Source organism: Tenrec ecaudatus, chromosome 8, assembly GCF_050624435.1.
Source record: "Tenrec ecaudatus isolate mTenEca1 chromosome 8, mTenEca1.hap1, whole genome shotgun sequence".
NCBI lineage: Eukaryota > Metazoa > Chordata > Mammalia > Afrosoricida > Tenrecidae > Tenrec > Tenrec ecaudatus.
The window spans coordinates 121,952,733-121,973,008 of record NC_134537.1 but is presented as its reverse complement, the minus strand read 5'-3'; the positions used below and the strand labels follow the sequence as shown (position 1 = coordinate 121,973,008).

The 20,276-nt window shown below is 41.8% G+C and overlaps 1 protein-coding gene across 4 annotated transcripts in view; it reads right to left on the bottom strand.

Moving 5' to 3' along the window:
• FAT1 (FAT atypical cadherin 1) overlaps window positions 1–20,276 on the bottom strand; it is a 151,221-nt gene that overhangs the window by 56,295 nt on the left and 74,650 nt on the right. The gene's annotated exons all lie outside the window — the stretch shown is intronic.

Here is a 20,276-nt window from a genome sequence, read left to right as displayed (position 1 = left end):
AGTTTATTTTAAGTTTGATTCTCTGTTCAGAAGTTACATTTTAATAGCCACTTCTTTGTAAATTTGTCACACTGCAGTGGCTTGAGTGCTGCTGTCATGCCAGAAGCTATTCATTGGTATTTTCAGACACCAGCTGGGTCACCCAAAGAGAGTATGTTTCAACAGAGCTTTCCGATGAAGGACAGACTGTGAAGAAAGACGAGGCTATCTGCTTTGGAGGATGAGCCACTGAAAACCTTACCTGTGGGCAATGTCAGACATGGAAAATCACACGACTAGCAGCAGAACATGGTCAGTGACAGAGCCAAAAAGTGTCTTTGGGTCAGAAGCCACTCAAAATTTGACTGCGGTCTTAAAGGCTTGAAGATAAACAATTGGCCATCTAGCTCAGAAGCAACAAAGCCCATAAGGAAGAAGCACACCAGCCTGTGCCATCACGAGGTGTCAATGGGATCAGGGATCAGGCATCAAAGAATAAAAGATCCTATCACTGTGAAGGAGGGGGAGTGCAGAGTGGAGACCCAAAGTCCATCTGTATGCAACTAGACATCCCCTTACAGAAGGGTCGTGGGGAGGAGATGAGCCAGTCAAGGTGCAATATATAGCAACGATTAAACATACTTTCCTCTAGTTCTTTAATGCTTCCCTCCCCCCCCCACTATCATGATCCCAATTCTACCTTACAAATCTAGCTAGACGAGAGGATGTACACTGGTACTGATCAGAGCTGAAAATACAGGGAATCCAGGACAGATAAACTCCTCAAGACCAATAATGATAGTAGTGATACCAGGAGGATAAGGGGAAGGTGGAGTAGAAAGGGAGAACCAATTACAAGGATCTACACATAACCTCCTCCCTGGGGGACGGACAACAGAAAAGTGGGTGAAGGGAAACGCCAGACAGTGTAAGACATACAAAATAATAATAATTTATAAATTATCAAGAGTTCATGGGCGGAGGAAAAGAGGAGCTGATACCAAGGGCTCAAGTAGAAAGCAAATGTTTTGATAATGATGATGGCAACAAATGTACAAATGTGCTTGACACAATGGATGGGTGTAGGGATTGTGGTAAGAGTTGTACAAGCCCACAATAAAATGATTTAAATAAGAAAAAAAAAGTTGTGCTCTCAAATAGAGTAGAACCTAATACCATGGATACAGTAGAGCTTTCAGGGCCTTCATGTGCTAATGGGGCACAACTCAAAATGGGGGTGGAGGGAAGAGTTGCAAACATCTACCAGTTATTGGAAGGTGGAAAGTACAAAGTGTGCCCCTAGGAAAACTCAAAGTCAGGAAGAAAGTCATACTGATCGAAGGCTTAGGCATTCGTGAGCTGAAATGGACCAGGACTGGCCATTGTGAATCGGAAAATCACATGATTTATACTCTGCCAGCAAGGATTCAGGAGGACTGGTTTCGCACTCACCCTCACAGAGGCCCGTTCACGAGTACTTCTCTGAAGTACAATGCTGTCTGTAATAGGATGCTATACATCTGCATACCAAGAAGTCTGGTCAACATAACTATTACTCAAACTCAAGCACCAAAAGCTAGTGACGAAATTAAAGATTTTTACCAAGTCTGAGATTAATTAAACAAGCACTCAGGATACATGGATAATTATTAGTGATTAAAAATTATTAGTGATTAATTGGCAAAGTTGGAAGAGGGGAGGAAAGAACAGCAGGAACACAACAGTCTTGATGACAGAAGTGAAGTCAGCGAGCATGCGGTACAATTTTGCAAGACCAAGGATTCTTTGCTGTCAAGATCTTTTTCAAAAACAGATGGTGACTGTACAGGTGGTTTCCTCCAGATCGAGCAACCAGAAACCACCCTGACCACATCTGTGGGAGGAGAAGACAGGAAAGCTCAGCAGCTACAGTGAGGCCAAGGGCTGACTGTGAAACTGCTCACACTGAAGTACAGGCTGAAGCTAAAGAAAACTGAAACAAGTCCACAAGAGCCACAATCCAACCTTGAGTCTTTCGCAACCTTGAGTCTCTCTCAAGAACAAGTTTGACACCTGAGCACCGATGACACGATCCGATGAGCTGTAGGATATTGAAAACACCATACAGGAGGGCCAGAGGTCAGTAAAAAGAACAAAGGATCAGAGTGGCTGTCAGCAGGGACCGAGACTTGCTCTTGATCTTGGAGTGGCTGAGGCAAGTGGAAGAACGACGACGTCAGAGGCACACAGGAAAGCTCCACAGGCAGCTCCAGAAGACAAAGGACCAGAAGGAAATGCGCATGGACCTGGTGTTAGAAAACTGAAACGGAAAAGGGGCTCACCATAGCTTAAACGGAAAGAACTGAAGAAACAATTCAAGTCCTGAGTTGCAAGACTGACGGTTCTATGGGCAAAATACTGAACTGTGCCAGAAGCATCAAGAGCAAATGGAAAGAATGTCCAGTCATTGCATCCCAAAGAACGAGTCGGCATTCAACCATTTCAAGGCTTAGCTGGAAAGAAGTCCAAGCAGCCCTGAGCACGTACACAGTGTATACACAATGCAGACTGTATATTCTGAACCCTAACACAGGCTGTTCTATGAAACCGTCCTGTCATCACATTCTGGAATATCATCAGCCTGCGTTAGGCCTCAAACTAGACAAGCTGCATTGTGTACATGAGGTAAGGCAGCGTGTGTAGTAATGCAGAGCATGCAGTAACACAGCGTGTATAGTTATGGTTGATACCATATTGTTTTTGTTGACCCTCTTTTCCATTTATAGAACTAGTTTATGGTTTTTCTTTGAAATAAATATTCAAAAACATTTAACCTACTGATGCCACAATTCCTGTAATTTTATTGGTATCTATTTTTATTTTTAAATTTACCACAGTAGTTGCTACATTTTCCACCCTAGGCTTATACTCGAGTCCCAGTTGTTGTGGTAAAATCAGGTGCTTCGGCTTATATTCGGGTCGGCTGATACTCAAGTATATATGGTAACTTAAAAAATGAATTGAAACCAGTTGGGTACCAGCACTGTTAAGCATATTCCTTGACTCTACCTTCTAGTCAATAAACAATCACAATTTGGGAAAAATCCCAGATTCTAGCCCTTACATAGTCTTTGGTTCTAGGGGTTTTTTTTGGTTTTGTTTTTTTAAGGCACTGTCTCATAATTGTGGGGTAGATCATGTTGATTTATATCTTAGTTGCCTACTTAAGAAATGACACTGAATTAAGCACAAACCTTTCATTTATAAATTTAGAGGAACATTTTGAATAGCCTTTAATTGGTAGTTTTGTGAAATTACTTAGTATTGTAGGAGAAAATAAATTAAGAGTGGTAACATCTATTCCTACATATGAATTATTTGAAGTGTTTCTTTGGGAACAGCACAGAGTACTGGGCAGGAGGAAGTTTAGCTTTCCCATAGGGTTGTTACTATACACGGCTCAACACCTGGTTTTATGTGCACTTCCATTGAATGATTAAATTGTATGATATGTGAAGTGTACACCAATTAAACTAGTTTTTAAAGAGTACTGATCTTGGCAGCCAAGAACCTTAACTATTGTGTCACTACTCAGGGCTTTGTGTTATCTATCTACATAGCACCAGTTCAAAACAAAGACAAAGAACAACTGGACACCTCTGACATTTGGAAATATGTGCATATTTGCATATTAAAATATTTGATTGTGTGTTTGCAGTTTTGGCATGCTTCTAATTAAATTTCCTGTTACCTCCAATAGAATATTAATTCCACTTAATGCAATAAATAATAATGCACCTTTCTTATACACTGTAGTCTGGCTATTACTGATTCTTCCTTCACATCTCAGCTCTCAACACCATCTCCTGCAGCCTCCTGTGCAGGTTTAACCTGAAGCTACACCCACCATTGGTGGCTCCAGGTTCTTAAAATTGCCTCTATCATAACATCATTCCATATAATTACTGCTGCTCACTTTAAAAATTTCCCTTTTAAACTACAAAGCTTATGAAGGGAGAAACGGTGTCCTGTCTTTCTTATATTATCTTGGTTGCACTGTGTCTCCACCCACTAACTGTCATCGAGTCTATTCAAGCTCATAATGACCTACAGGACTGTCGAGAATGTTAACTCTTTATGGGAGCAAGCAGCCTCATTTTTCTCCCGTAGGGTGGCTGGCAGGTGTGAACCGCCAACCTTGTGGTAAGCAAGCCAAGGCATAACCCAGGGCTCTTAAAATACAAAAATGGGTGAACAAATACACTTCTTGTAACTACAGAAGGGTAAAATTACAAGTAGTTATTCAGAGGCACGTGTACAGAGATATATAAACTTGGAAAAAGTTATTCAACTCCATCACTTACATATAAACTAAGAGAAACTACGCAGTTGGTATTAACAAGCAAGATGCAAGGCATGGACTCAGGCGGTCCAGGTCCGGGTAGTTACAGATAGACACAGAGACCTGAAGTGCAAGGAGGCAGGAGAGGGGACACATGGATGTGGATTAGATTGAAAGCATGGAGAAGAGTATGAAAAAGAATGATGAGCTTTCATACTAACTTGGGCAACACTGAACGTCATGAAACCCACGCAGATGCTTCAAGAGGCAACTACTAAAAGAGAAAACAATTTCCCAAAAGCCCGGGGCACAGAATTCTGGGGAGAAGTGCCTTCTCCACATACTCATACTTCAGAGTCGTGAGGCAGACCTAGGAAAGGTGTTAGCAGTACTTCCACGAGAAAGACACTGCATATTCATAGAAAGCCTAGGCAATGACTGACTATCCACAAGCCAAGACAAAGATCGAGACCCGCACTAAGCAAGACAGCACTCTACTCTTGCTGCCATCGAGTCAATGCTAACTCACAGCGACCCCTTGTGGGTTTCTGAATCTGTAACTGTTTACAGGAGTAGAAAGCCAAGTCTTTCTTCAGAGGAGCTGCTGGTGGTTTGAAACTGCCGGTCACACAGATCGCAGCCCAATGTGTCGTAATCACTGCACTACCAGGATTCCTGACAGTAGCCACTAACTAATTCCAAACTCACTCACTGCCATCGAATCAATTCCTACTCAAAATAACCCCACAGGACAGAGTAGAACTGTCCCTCTCTGGGTTTCTGAGGCTGTACATCTTTACTGCAAGCAGAAAGCCTCGCCTTTCTCCCATGAAGCGACTGGTGGGTTCAAACTTCTGTCTCCCACAGTCCATTTTATAAGCCTCCACACCACTACTGCTCCTGTAGTTCGCACTAGTTTCAAGTTACATTCCATTGAAAATGGGTCCCCGTCACAAAAGCCATGTTCCAAGTGCCGCATGTCTTAAATGAGGCAGGTTCGGAGCAACACCAGCAATCAGCAGAGAAGAAGGAATGAGCAGCAAAAAGAAATGACTTGTGAAAGGCAACTTATAAAGCAAGCATCTGCATGGAAACCTTGCAGGTTTGGTAACTTTCCTATGGAGAGAATGTAAAGTCGTTCAGAGTGACAGCGGCACATAAAGGGACCTTCTTTTTGTGAATCACAATACTCCTACCAAAAGGAATCCTAGCGAAGATGTCGACGTGGTCTTCGCCAGCACCGTGTGCAGGAGGGCGGTGTGAAGCCGGACAGAAGGGATAAAACTAGTTCCACTCACAATGTTCTTAGGGAAGTGAAAACAAGATTTCTCAACGAAGCAAGAAAGGATAGGATCAGGGCAGCTATACAAAATACTTTTTAGAAATACACACTCTACCGCATAGCACTCAATAGCACTGGGGCTTAGCACTCTAGACAAGATCCTGCACTCCTCAGCCAGCAGTTAGCTGCAGAACTTGTTCTGTGTCTCACAGACATTCCCACCTCTGTGCACAACTTATTGCTCCTAATCCTTCCACCTTCCGACTCCACAGAAGCCCACCTCTAAAACCAATCCAAAGTATGTCTTCCCTAAATTACTCGTACAAGTAATTAAACTTGTAGGCAGTAAACATCTTCACAAATGCATCCAGTTGTTTCACTGTAAATGTTTCGTCCTGAATTTATTTTGCAAAATCTCACAAGGATACTTAATAGAAACAGTGCAGTGTTTCAGAACTGGGGGGAAATCTATAAGATTTATCAGGGCTTAGTTGCCTGAGCCAAAGTTTTTCGAAGGTCAACACCAGTCAGTTACTACCAGAACTAGGATTAGAATTTCACTCTCCTGGGGCCCATGTAAGAGGCACACCTCCCACTGCCTCCAAATATACACTCCACATACTGTACTGCACCATGGTATTTCAACACTATGTAAACCCTGAACTGTGATTTCCATAAAATTCCAGAAAAAACAGCAATGATAAGTCATTATTCATCTAACAAGGTCCAAAACAGCAAGTTAGAAAATAAAAAGAGTGGGTGAAACCCGAAAAATGCATATGCAAGTGCTTCTTTATGTAACCTTGTATTTTTATCTGCCTTTTGTGCAAACACCATTAAATTTAAAATAGAAAGGGAAATAACAAAACTAGACATTTTTTCCTTACTTAGCCCAGAAAAACATTCCACTCTGTATACCAATGGTATCATGACTGTTATGGGGCTGAAACCACAGACACAGTAGCTTCTCACCAATCAGCAGTTACCAATTTTAGCCCATCAATGTATGTAAACCTGAGGAGCTAGACTTTACTTTGATTAAAATCACTAAATAACCTTTCAATGCCATTTAGAAAACATCCATTTAAGACAGAATGTTAGGTTAGCCACAATGTGCTAATAAAAAAATTTACACATTGACTTAAAAAAACAAACCAAAAGGCATCTCTAAATTTCTCTCAAAGCCCAAGATAGCAAACGGATGCGTGAAGTGGGAGCATATAAAGGTAAACATTGAAGGACTGGCTCACAGCTTTGAAAGCCCTATGGATGCAGACAGGGACACCAGAGATGATAACAGGTAAAGAGATCATCAAGTTAAGCCGTCCATGTGGGTGTCGCTCTTTGTGTTCATCTCCAGTGTGGGCTGTCCACTCAGAATACAGAGGTATTTAGGATCACCATGTTCTCAAATACTAGAAATGAAGGCTGGAAAGCACAGAGCACATCTGAGAAACAATAGGACCCAGAGGCAGGGTATAGCATTAAAAAAAAACAAACCATAACTCACTGTTATCGAGTTGATTCTGCCTCATAGTGACCCTACAGGACAAAACAGAACTGCCCCTGTGGGTTTCCAAGACATATCTCTTGATGGGAGCAGAAAGGCTCATTATTCTCCCACAGAGCATATCAGCTAGTGGTTCTGAACTGCTGACCTTGTGGTTAGTATCCCACTGCATAATCTCTAGGCTACCAAGGCTCCTTAGTCTGGAGAGGCTGCACATATAAACAAGGGGGAGAAGAATGCTAGGACTTTCACCAAGGGCTCCGTAATCTAAAAATCCTTGGACTTGGTGTTGTGTTCAATAGCCATAGAGAGAAATCACAAGACAAGAAGTGAGTTTTATTAAGATCAGTCTGGCAGTCGTGAGTATATAAAGTGAGTGAAACCCAAGTCTGCTGTTATGCACGGTGGGTAACCAATAACAAAACCTTGAGCTAACGGAGGGGGAAATAGGAACAGGAAGAGATGGAAGCAAGAACAGGTAACTGTATCAGGAAAGAGGAAGAAGAAAAGCCACCCCTAAAGCCATGTGTCAGTTGAGGACAGGTAAAGGCATAGGAGGAATCTTCAGCAGTGCTTGGGGTATACAAAGTTGTGATCGTGGAGGGAAAGGTGGCTGAGAATCAAGTGGTGCCCCCCCCGACAAAAAATCAGAGGGCAAAGACTGAGAAGGGGCACTAATTTTACAACTAGGAGGTAACTGAGGGCCTCCACGGAGTAGTTTCCATATAGCTATAAAGTTTAATGTTGGATGATAGGTTTACATAAGTGAAGAACAAAACAGAAACCCCACCGATTTTCCTTCCCTTAAGTCTGGGCTGGTCTGTGTCTTTCTTTCCCCAGCAGAACGCATTTAGAAGTGAGGCAGTGCCAGTTCTGAATGTCGGCCGCAAGAAGGCTTGCAGCTCTGACCTAGTGCCTTCTGGATGACTCAGCACATGTAGTACAGCCATCCTTGCTGCCCCAGAGGACAACCAACATGGCACTGAGTCCACACAGACCAATCCTGTTCCAACGCAATCAGCCATCAATTGAACAGCAAACTCAACCCATGCCGATGTGTTACACATCAAAGCTAACTGATACAGCAAATGAATCCATCTCAAATTGCTACTGGACCTACTGATTGTCAAGATAGCGTGCTGTAACTTTACATAATTTACCTAATTTAATGACCCATCCATTTCTCTAAATCCCCCTTACTCAGTTTTTCTCTTCCTACACACATACACACTGCAGGTAATCATCCCCATTTTCGCCAAACCAGAGAGATTAGCTAACTGGCTCAAACTCACTTAGCAAGACAGTAAAGCTGACAATACAATAAACCCAGCCCCTTCAGAGCATAGAGCACAGCTCTCCAAGACCAAAAACCTGGGGAGGGAATCAAGGCTTCCTTTCTCTAAGGACCATTTCCAAGATCAGCACTAGGGGTCCAAATGGATGACAACTAAAGAAAACGACTGAACAGGATTGAAGTCCAACTGCAACCAGAGAACAAGGGCACATGAGCTGAAGTAGGAGTGATCTAAGCAATGAAACCCATTTAAAAAGGCATCAGGGCTAAATAGAAAGTATGTGTACAGAAAATAATGATGGAAACATATGTACAAATATACTTGATACAATAGATGTGTGGATTGTTATAAGAGCTGTAAGAGTCCCTGATAAAATGATCTTTTAATTAAAAAAAAGAAAGCATCCTAGTGCTGGGGCGGGGGGAGTGGGAGACTATTCACCTTGTTCAGCAGGAAAATCACTTTGAACTACATTCTCATTATTCTATTTGATAAATAACTCGAGGAAGAAGACAGGTCTTTTTGTTAAAGAAAAGGTCTACTCACCTAATTTAGAGTTCCAATTATTATGATTAAAGTGCTACGATGAGGTAAGGGGTTCAATATTGAGCTGTTAGCTGAAGAGTAGACATCTCAAACCCATGAACCGCACTATGGGATAAAGATATAACCATCTGCATAGACTTACAGACTTGGAATCCTCACCGAGAGTTCTACACGGTGTTACAGAGCCATTATGGAGTCAAGTTTGATTTGAAAGCAGTGGTTTTTGTTGCTGTTTTTTTATTACTCATGTTTACTTCCAGTATTCTCCACAAATACTTTGGTTCTTTATCCCTGGTTATTTCAACAATAGTGCACAAACCACAGGAACATATATTCAAAAGCACTATCCAATAAAACTGTCTGTAACGATGGATATGCTCTATAATTTGGGCTATCTAATATTGAGCTCACAGCTACAAGTAGGCTCGGAGCATTTTAAATGTGTCTAGTGTGATTGAGCAACTAAATTTTTAATTCAATTTTAATTAACTTATGTTTAAATAGCTACATATCACCCATTCCTTTAGAGTGTTTTCAGAAGGCAATTTCCAGTTCCACACTGTTAAAATCAAAACCTTTTAACATCTTCAATCCTCAAAATATTTTTCTCTAGTTAAAATTTGAAGAAAAATATTCAGTCACAGACATCTTTGCTATCACAACCCAAATTCTGTATCACCTGCAAACAAAACCCCAGGAGCTCTCAGGGTTGGTGCCCAGACTACTTGGGAAAAGCGCTTTGCTTGCACCTTCTCCTACCAGCCCCATCACAGTGGGCTCAGGTTTAGCTTCCAGCATCAACTGATCATCTCAAAGTAGGAGTCTCTAGGTTTAACAGTGACTTCTGCAAAACCATCATCCCACAAACATACAGGTTTTCCTGTTTTAAGGACAAAAGAAATTAACTGAAATGAAATTTATCTTCATGAAAAATAAATGATCAGCATCTCCCTAAGCAGCACGGATGTCGTAATGCTTACTAAATTCACCATCACCACTGGTTTGTTAGCACTAATCAGCTTAGTTTTTAGAATGTCTCCCCCAAGTCTGTCACTCTAAGCGACACACTCGTCCCTTGTCCAGCCAAACTTACCGCATATACTCGAGTACAAGCTGAGCCGAGTATCAGCCGAGGCACCTAATTTTACCACAAAAGCTACATAAAAAATGTGCTGGAAAACTCAGCTTATACTTGAGTATATGGGGTACTTAAGGAAGTAATCTTAACCACAGAAAGTAGAGATGAACAATAAACTAGCCTCTTCGATACTGGGAGGGTGGAGGGAAGGTGGGATGGAAAGGGGGATCCGATTATAAGGATCTACATGTGACCTCCTCCCTGGGGGGTGGACAACAGAAAAGTGGGTGAAGGGAGACGTCAGACAGGGCAAGATATGACAAAATAATTTATAAATTATCAAGAGTTCATGAGGGAGTGGGGAAGGAGGGGTAAAAATGGGCTGATGCCAGGGGCTTAGGTGGAGAGCAAATGTTTTGAGAATGATGAGAGCAATGAATGTACAAATGTGCTTTACATAATTGATGTATGGATTACGATAAGAGTTGTATGAGCCCCTAATAAAAAGATTTTAAAAAGGAGAGGGAAAACCTAAAAAAAATTTTTTTAATTAAAAAAAATCAAATAAATTAGCCTCTTATAGTTGACACAGTGGAGCCCAGCACTAGGCTAGCACTTAAAAAATGTATCTTTCTCATTGAATAATCAACTCTTATGTCGCTACCAATATACAATCATCAGTTGAAAGCTATCTGAACGTAGAGTGGTCAGGTTCCAAAGCTAATACACAGCAGTGCTGGGATCTGACTCCAGAACCCGGGCTCCTAAGCAGTAATATTATACCAACTCGCATAAGCACCTATAAATGTAACTTAACTTAACTCACCTACTAGCATAGTCATTACACAACAAAGTTATTCAGTGAGTACTTATGAATCTCTCACATTCCTCTAAGATTGGAACACACACACTCTCTCACGCCCGGCTGTTGTTTCAGGTGTTCTCACGGCTCGAACGTCTTCACAATGTTTGATTAATCTTGACACAATTTTGATGAACCTTTGATTGCAGACATGAATTTTAATGTTATCATCTTCAAACATTTCCCACGCTGATTTCTCTGAAATACTTTCGTATACTCTATTTTTTGATAAGTTTTAAGAACTTTAAACCAGGCATTTTAAGATATTTGGTAGGAAAATAAAAGTATATTTAGTTCAAGACTGAGATATCTTCAGTATAGACCAGGTCATTTCTTACTGTACTGGTTACTACCATGGGATATTACAGTTACAGATATGTACCCAATCAAACTCCAAAACAAATTCCCTGCCATCCAACCAGCATTAGTAAGTTAAGGTACTCCAAGTTAGCTGCTTATTGCAGCTGAGCAGAGAATGGCAGACAAGTCCTAGTCCTGAGATGTGCACCGTGGAGTACAGAACATCAGCTAGTGGAGGACAGACTAAGCCCAGGGTAGGAGGTTCTCCTAGACATTTCTCAGACTCCTGTCTTCCAAGAGTGGAAATGGAAAACCATGGCATCTCACTGAGTACTTAAAATCTCTAAGTCACGGTGTGAGAGACTGGCAGACCCTTAGCAACTATGTTGCCCGGTCTTCAGTCACCCTCCAACCCTTGAAGTGAACTCATCCTTATGGAAAAGCAATAGGCAGGTCTCTAAGATAAGACCTGTACGGGTATGAATGCCTTAGAACAGGCGTTCTCAAACTACAGCCCGTGGGCCACATGCAACCCGCCAAGGACATTTATCCAGCCCACCGGGTGTTTTTGCCCCATTTGTTTTTTTACTTCAAAATAAGATATGTGCAGTGTGCATAGGAATTTGTTCATAGTTTTTTAAAACTATAGTCCGCCCCTCCAACGGGTCTGAGAGACAGTGAGCTGCCCCCCGCCCCGATTAAATAGTTTGAGGATCCCTGCCTTGGAATAACCAACCACATGAGATCAAAAGGGCAGCATTGGCCCAGGGATAAAGCTCAGAAGGCAAGAAGGAACAGGGAGGAAGGATGAATGGAAACTATAAACACAGGGAGGAATGGGAATTGTTCTTTATCATGAATCAAAATGCATATAAACTGCTGGATGTAAATCCAATTCACTTTAAGAATTTCACTCAAATCACAGAATGTGAAAAACGAAGCGCACTCTTAACACAGGGCACTTGGGAAGTCTTAAGCAGCAACCACAGACAGCATTATGCTAGGTTCTGGGTCGGACACGGAGCCCTGTTGAGGTAATGAGTACCCATTGGGGGCTAACTGCAACTCCAAACCATCAACCACGCCACGGGAGAAAGATGAGGCTTTCTATTCCCACAGAGAGGTACAGGAGTGGCTCTTCCTTGCTCCTATACAGTTGCTATGAAGAGGAGTCAACTCGACAGTCGTGAGTTTCGGGTTGTTTGTTTCTGAATGGTGGGCATAATCAATAAAAACGCTGTTGTTCTAGTTCTCAAGGACTGAGTCAGGATTGGATTCCCACCAAGCACAGGCAATACCAGCACTGACATGGAAAAGGCAGGGTAGGCTTGGAAAGATGGGTAGCAAGGCAGTGTATCACTACCACAAGCCCCATTCTAAAAATATAGATTGCCTTACATGTCACGAGCAAGTGTTCCTCTTTTCCTACCGTTATCACTCAATCCTCGGAGCTTTAGACCATGAGCTCAGAGATGCTCCAGAGGAGGGTGCTGTCTTTATTTAGGTGGTGGCCTAAGACTGCATTAACTACAGCCTGTCTAGAGAGCTTTTGGCAGCTGCAGCCGTCTGAGCAGCTATTGTTTGCCGCTGCAGTCCTGGTGCCAGCAGGATTAGGCTTGGGGCCAAAAACTGAATGCTATTCATAGACTGTCAAAGCTGGAAAGGACCTCCAAAGGCACTCCCCGTTCAAACTTTCAGAGTACCAGAGAAAACCGTGAACAAAGTGAAGGATATGACTCTGCCGGTCTCAGAGGAAGTATGGCCAGCATCCTCCCTGCAAGCGAGGATGAGGAGACTTAATCTCCTGTACTCTGAGCATGTGGTCACGAGAAACCAACCCATGGAAAAGAACATCATGCTTGAGAAGGTGACAGGTCGGCGAAAAAGAGGGATACTCTCAAGGAGATGGACAACATAGTGCCCGCAGCAAGGGCTCAAGCAGAGGAAATAGATGGTGAGGACAGCACAGGAGCGGGCAGGGTACGGCTCTGCTGTCTTATAAATCAGGGTGACCCAATGGCACCTAGAAACAACAGGGTCACATAGGTAGTGGTTGGGCAGGAACTGAACTCTGAAACTGCCTGGCCTCTCTTGATTTTTGTTCAGTCTTACCAGCTATTGCTTACTGTTGAAAATTCATGTTATTAAAAATATAAAACACCTAAGGTCAAACACCAGACACAATTTCCTAATAAATGCTAGATAGACAGAAAGAGGTTCCCAAACAATTCCATAAAGCTAAGTCATATTAATTTACAAACCAGATAAAACAACACAAGAAAATTATAGGCTACTCACATATAGGCACACAAATGCAAAATCTGAAAGATAAGTTTTGCAAATGATATTCAGGAGTATGAGAGAATTTATCCTAAGGATTCAAGAGATTAACAGCTTGCAATATGAAAATCACAGAATCTTTGCAGCAAGTGCAGAAAAAGGCAGTGATTAATCATCAGGGCACTTCCAGACAGGGACAAACGCATGTCACTTCTACAAAAGTGAGCATAAGAAACATACAGCCAAATCTATAGCTCCCTCTTTAAAATATTAGCACATCTTTGTAAAGCGACTACAGATAGGTAATTTTTTTTTTAATGAATTCCTGCCATTGTAATGACCGATCCTTCATTTCCTTCCTCTGCGGCTATCAAGCACTACCGGAAACCCTTGGAAGTTGTTTGCAGCTATAGCTGTTTCCTATTGCACTTTGCGGTCTCCATTCCAGCCACAATACACTGCCATTCACTTTGACCAAAAAACCTGCTGTCAAGTGCTCCTGGGCTACAACACGGAGGAATACGGAATAGACCAATCAGCCCTGACATCATCTTGTGCAACAGTGATGCTGTAGGGATTACTACATCTTAAGTGCTGTAAGCAAACATTTCTCAACTGCGCTGTATCCACGTGCAATCAAATCACACTTCTTATACCACCCATCAATAAAGCTGTATACTTCATTCTACTTGTAAACCATCAAGAAAGCCGGGCCAGGGTATAAAGTAGTCCTCTACAAAGCAAAAACTTTGTAAATTTCTCATCTGAGCATGAACACACCAACCTGGAATAAGCTGAGAAGGAAGAAAGAGCAAAGTGAGCAAGTGATAAAATCCAACAGCGAGAGTAGGAATTTAGAGTCTGAAATACCTTTTAACAGACTCCGCCAGCACAAAATGAAAGTGTGAAGGTTTTTAAAACTCAGGCATATTTTATCTTCCAGTGAGAAAATAATTCTACTTCTCAAAGTCAAACCAGCCTGACGAGCACCATCCATTCACTATACAGTATCTGTGACTTTAACAGAGGTAGGTAATTTTCTAGCAGCTGTGCTTTTAAATTTAAGAACCTGGAGAAACAAAACACAGATTACCTTTTCTACCTCAGAAATTTCAAACTGTCTACCGTCTCAAAAATAAATGAACAATTTAACTCGTCCTACCAAACAATACGGGAGTCAGCCAACTACCAAAAGCCAAAGTCAAACTCATTGCCATCAATCCCATGCCATCTCAGAGACCCTACAGGGCAGGCAACATGTTCCTGTGAGTTTCCCAGACTGTTAACTCTTTACAGGGACAAACCCCAGCTTTCTCCCTAGGAGTGGCTGGCGATATCAAACTGCTGACCTTGTAAGTAGCAACTCAACTCCTCGGCTGACTTAAAAAAAGAAAAGGTTGTGTTCAGCCTCCTGCAAGAATGGTTCTATGGGGTAAACAAGTAAATGTGGTGAAGAAAGCTGATGGTGCCCGGCTATCAAAAGAGATAGTGTCTGGGGTCTTAAAGGCTTGAAGGTGAACAAGCGGCCATCTAGCTCAGAAGCAAAAAAGCCCACATGGAAGAAGCACACCGGCCAGTGCGATCACGAGGTGCCAAGGGACCAGGTGTAAGGCATCATGCAAAAAAACACAAACAATGATATAAGTGTGTGTATGTATGTGTATATATGTGTATATGTATATGTATATATATACCATATTAAATGCAGGGGGAAGTGCAGAGTGGAGACCCAAGGCCCAAGTGTCGGCCAATGGAGATCCCCTCATAGAGGCATTTAGGAGAGGAGATGGGTTAATTAGGGTGTGAGGTAGTATCGATGAAGAACACAGCTTTCCCCCAGATCCTGGATGCTTCCTCCCCCCAACTACCATGATCCGAATTCTACCTTGCAGGGCTGGATAGGACAGAGGCTGTACACTGGTGCATATGAGGGTTGGAGGTACAGGGAATCCAGGGTGGATGATACCTTCAGGACCAAGGGTGTGAGGGACGATGCTGGGAGAGTGGAGGGTGAGTGGGTTGGAAAGGGGGAACTGATTACAAGGATCCACATGTGACCTCTTCCCTGGGAGAGGGACAGCAGAGAAGGGGGGAAGGGAGACTCCGGATAGGGCAATATATGACAAAATAACGAGGTATAAATTACCAAGGGCATATGAGGCAGGGGGGAATGGGGAGGGAAGGGGGCAAAAAAAAGAGGACCTGATGCAAGGGGCTTAAGTGGAGAGCAAATGTCTTGAGAATGATTGGTGCAGGGAATGTATGGATGTGCTTTATACAATTGATGTATGTATATGTATGGATTGTGGTAAGAGTTGTATGAGTCCCTAATAAAATATGAAAGAAGAAAAGAGAAAAAAATGATTGGGGCAAAGACTGTGCAGGTGTGCTTTGTACAATTGATGTATGTATATGTATGAACTGTGAAAAGAATTGTATGAGCCCCAATAAATTGTTAAAATAAAAATAAATAAATAAATAGATAGATAGATAGATAGATAGATAAAAAAGAATGGTTCTATGTTAAACTCATCTGGGGGCAGGGCCACAGTAATATTTTGTGATACATGAGAAGTCTAAGATATTCACATTTGAAATGTGCATAAATAGTCTTACTGGAACACAGCCATATTCATTCATTTCCATATTGTCTCGGGCTGTTTTCACGCTACACTGGCAGAACTGCGTAACTGTGACAGAGACAGTACAGCCCCCAAAGCCTACAATATTTGCTATCTGGTTCTTTACAGGAGAAATTTAATAGTCCCTGCAGTAGAAGGTTAATAAAGCTAAGTTTAATTGTCTAGTGTATTTAGAAGTTTTATGCTTTTTGTTGTGAAGATACCATGAAAATAGAATTAGTCTAAAAAGCAGCTACGGTATGAAGGGCTTCCTTAATACAAAGATGCCCTAAGATATATACAAAAACTGGTTCCACGCCCACATTTATGCCACAAACTCCGAGGTGCACATGCAGAGAAAACGAGAGGGGAGTATTGTGTATGAGACTCATGTATGTCTGGCTCAAGCCTGAGGGGCCTTTACTTCCCTAAAGTCATCTACTTATCTGTTACACGCAAAAAATACAAATGGTTGAAACATAGTAGACAATTGTTATTTGCAGTCTCTCCCTATTTCACAACTGATGCCTTTGAACTGTGGCACTATAGAAGAATAGGCAAAGTACCATGGGTTTTAAAAGGGCAAATGGATCTGTCTTAGAAGTACCGCGTGAAGGCTCCTGAAGAGACACGCATGGCCAAGACTACGTATGCCGCACACACTTTGGAATGTCGTCAGGAGACCAGTCCGTGGGGAAGGACATCATGCACGCTACAGTGATATGGTAGCCGAAATGAGCAAGGCCCTCAATGAGATGAAGTGACAGTGTCTGCAGTAATGGGCTCAGGCATGGGAACAACTGTGAGGATGATGGAGGACAGGGCGGTGTTTCATTCTGTTGTATGTAAGGCACCTCACACCACCACCTACTTCAGAGCCTTTGTAAGGAAACCCTATGGGAAAGCTGCTGATAATGTGCAAAGTTCACTTATATATAAGATCATGCATGCTGATCACTACTTCTGACTCATAGGAAAGGTTCACTTTACCTTCCTGAGAAAGAGCCCTCCAGAGACGGCCGCGGTGTGCTGAGTGCTGTAAAGTATCAGAGGAGGAGACAGCAAGGAAGCCAAGGAGAGAAAACCAGGAACTGCTGGTTTTTCTCCAGTTATGTACTCAGGTGCAGATTCACTCCAAAGAGATATAGCAGGATTTATCGAGCTGATTAAACTAGTGAATTGTGTTCCTTGATCAAAGTTTGGGAAGAAATTTAGAGGTATGTCACCCTCCAAGAGACAAACATTTTTTTTAGCCCTACAGAACCAATGAAGGAAAAACTAACAAAGCATTAGCCTGAAATGATTTTAAGCCACTTTAAAATTTCAACTGGATGAAAACCAATGTATCATTTGCCTAAAGTCTAAGCTCTTTCCAGAAACACAGAAAGCAAACCACAAAGACAAAACAAGCATTCAAATATGCTCTTTGTTTTTGAAGCCATAAAATAAAACACTTTCTCGGGATACTTGTTTCCCAAACAGGCATATTTACATGACTAAAGGAGAAAACCATGCAGTTGTCATACAGAAAAGAGTCTATGGTCTTAAAGACTTGACCTCAAACAGCCATCAACTAAGTCCGCATGGAAGAAGCACACCAGCCTGTGTGATGCATGGATTGTAAACCATACAATGCAAATCTGAAAGAGGGAATGGTATCAGCTTATAGTGTGAACATCTGGTTTGCAAGAGGCTATGGATGGATGACCATGGGTGCTCAAAATCCATTTGCAGGGTCCCCCCATGGACTAAGCCTCAGAAGCAGCCCCTCTGACCACCGTTGAGGTAGTGAACAGCTTTGCTATCATACAGAGAGCACTGTACAGGTGGTGACAGTATAGTTAAGCTAAAATGTAATTTTCTGATTATTTGATATCTCTTTTGACCCATTTAAAGTTGTTTCATTTTTTAATGGATCTTTTTGGGTGAACAATGCATGAATGAAGAACTTGTCTGCATCAATCCTCTGATTGCAGGCATTCTGGAACACATTTCACATGAAATGAATCTATGCCTGTATGATGCAAAACCCCTATAGGCATACTATTTGATTTCCCTTCTTAGCCCTAAACTATTCTAGCACGTCCATCGATAACTTCTGCAAAATCCCTCTTATAAAGCACAGTAACTAACATTATAAAGAAAAAGGTCTACACTGGACAGCTTTTTGAACCTTTAAAACTTTGCATGTGGTGGATGTGTTACCTAGTTGAAGTACTTAATATGATTTACAAAGTCTATGACATGCACAGCCTACACACACCCCTACTTTCCATTCTGACAAACAGAATGGTCTAGAACAATACAGGGAAGTTTGAGGAACTTAAAACTTCCTGCTGTCATACAACATGAGGGGGCTTTAAAAAGTTCCGGGGGGGGGGGGGGGGATCCTTGCCATTAATTCCATTTTTACCATGAACTTTTTGAGGCCCCTTCACAGAATCATATAATTTGAAGCATAGAAAGTTGATTTCTACACACTCCAAAAACAAGCACAGAATACCACAAAGTTTCTGTATAACCTAGAAATAAACTATTTACTCTTTAAAAAGCAAAACCTTTACAAAATCATGGTTAAGACAATTCTTATTAGTTAAATGAGGTCTTTGTTGTATATACATATTTATGGTGATTTCTAAAATTTCTTATGGAAAACTAAAATCCTAATTCTGCCTACAAACAACATCAAATAAGAGGCTGGCTTTACTTTCCAGGCTGGAATAACCAAGAAACTAACACACATGCACGCACATTACAAACACCATCTATACAAAGGTATGTACTCAGTTTATAGTACCTTTACTTGTAACTGCCCCAAATTGGGCACAATCCCAATATCTACCAACAGGTGAACAGAGAAACTGAAGTACATATATTCAAAAATTACACAATAAAAAGGCATGAACTGCTGATGATACGCTACAGGAATCTAAAAAATAATAATAAATAAGGCAGAAACCTTACCCAGAAGGGGGTAAAAAGCATATGTACTATATAAGTTCACTTCTGTGAAATTCTAGGAAATGCACACTCCTGGACAGTGACTGAAGGCAGCGCAGTGCTTGGCTGGGGACAGGCTGATCACACAGAGGAGTGAGATGGGTGCAGTCACTGCCTGATCGGAGTGGCTTCCACACTGTACGGCATGTAAGGCACATCACACGGCACACTTCAGTTATGTGCAATCTGCTGTGTGGTAATTATTCCTAAATAAAACTCCTTTTAAAAGGGGGGGGGGGGAGCAATTCTGCTTCAAAAGTCACACAAAATACCAGGTAATAATCTGTTTTTTTCTAAAACATGCACAAACCTGAAAGGAACGGTTTAAAATTATCTACCAATTGCAAGTTGCCTATCACTGGAAGAGTTTCAACTGGTAACAGTGACTACAAGGACACTCTGCAAGGGCAGTGTCAGTTTCCTTGTGACGAGGAGACTTAGGACGCTCACACTGTTGCTTTTGTTCAAGACTCTCCTCCTTCTGTCCTTGGCATACCACAAATGAGACTGCGCCTTTGACTGCAGGAGCTGTGGCTGCCAAGGCTCAGACAAACTAACATTCGTGTTGCTTGTCTCTCTCTCTCTCACCTGGATCAATTGCACAAACTACGCTAAAAGAAACAAATTCACCCGAGCTGATACTGATATGTATATAATAAAAAATTGCTATAAGAATGTAGGTTGTCAACAAAAAATATGCATGTATCAGAAAAAGAAAACAGATCAAGTCTTCTTTTATTTGTACACTATGAAAAGCTGCCGCCACTCTGCTTATAAGAGCACAGTAAGAACTGTCAGAGATGCAGAAAGGCAGATGCTGGCACGCAAAGCAAGCATGGACTCTCTCTGCCTGAAGGTAAAAACCATCCCCCCAAAGTTCGTTCAAATTTTAAAACCTAATTTCAGATTACTGGGCCCAGTCTTAAGGTGTCTGTTATTGTTAATTTGCTTTCTAGATTAATTTTGTAATGCTATGGCAGCAAATATCAAATAACCGTAATTCAAAGCCACCCATTAGTCTTCAGTCTTCTTTACTCATTGCCCAGTTTTCTCATTTGTTAGGAGGCAACGGAAATTACTCTGGCTCGGGTCAAGCACACCTTATTCTTCAAAATGACATCCTTGCACCTCAAGACTGTAAAGAGATCTCGTGCAGTCGGCCTGCCCACTGAATTTCTTGACTGCTGCTCCCATGAGAACCA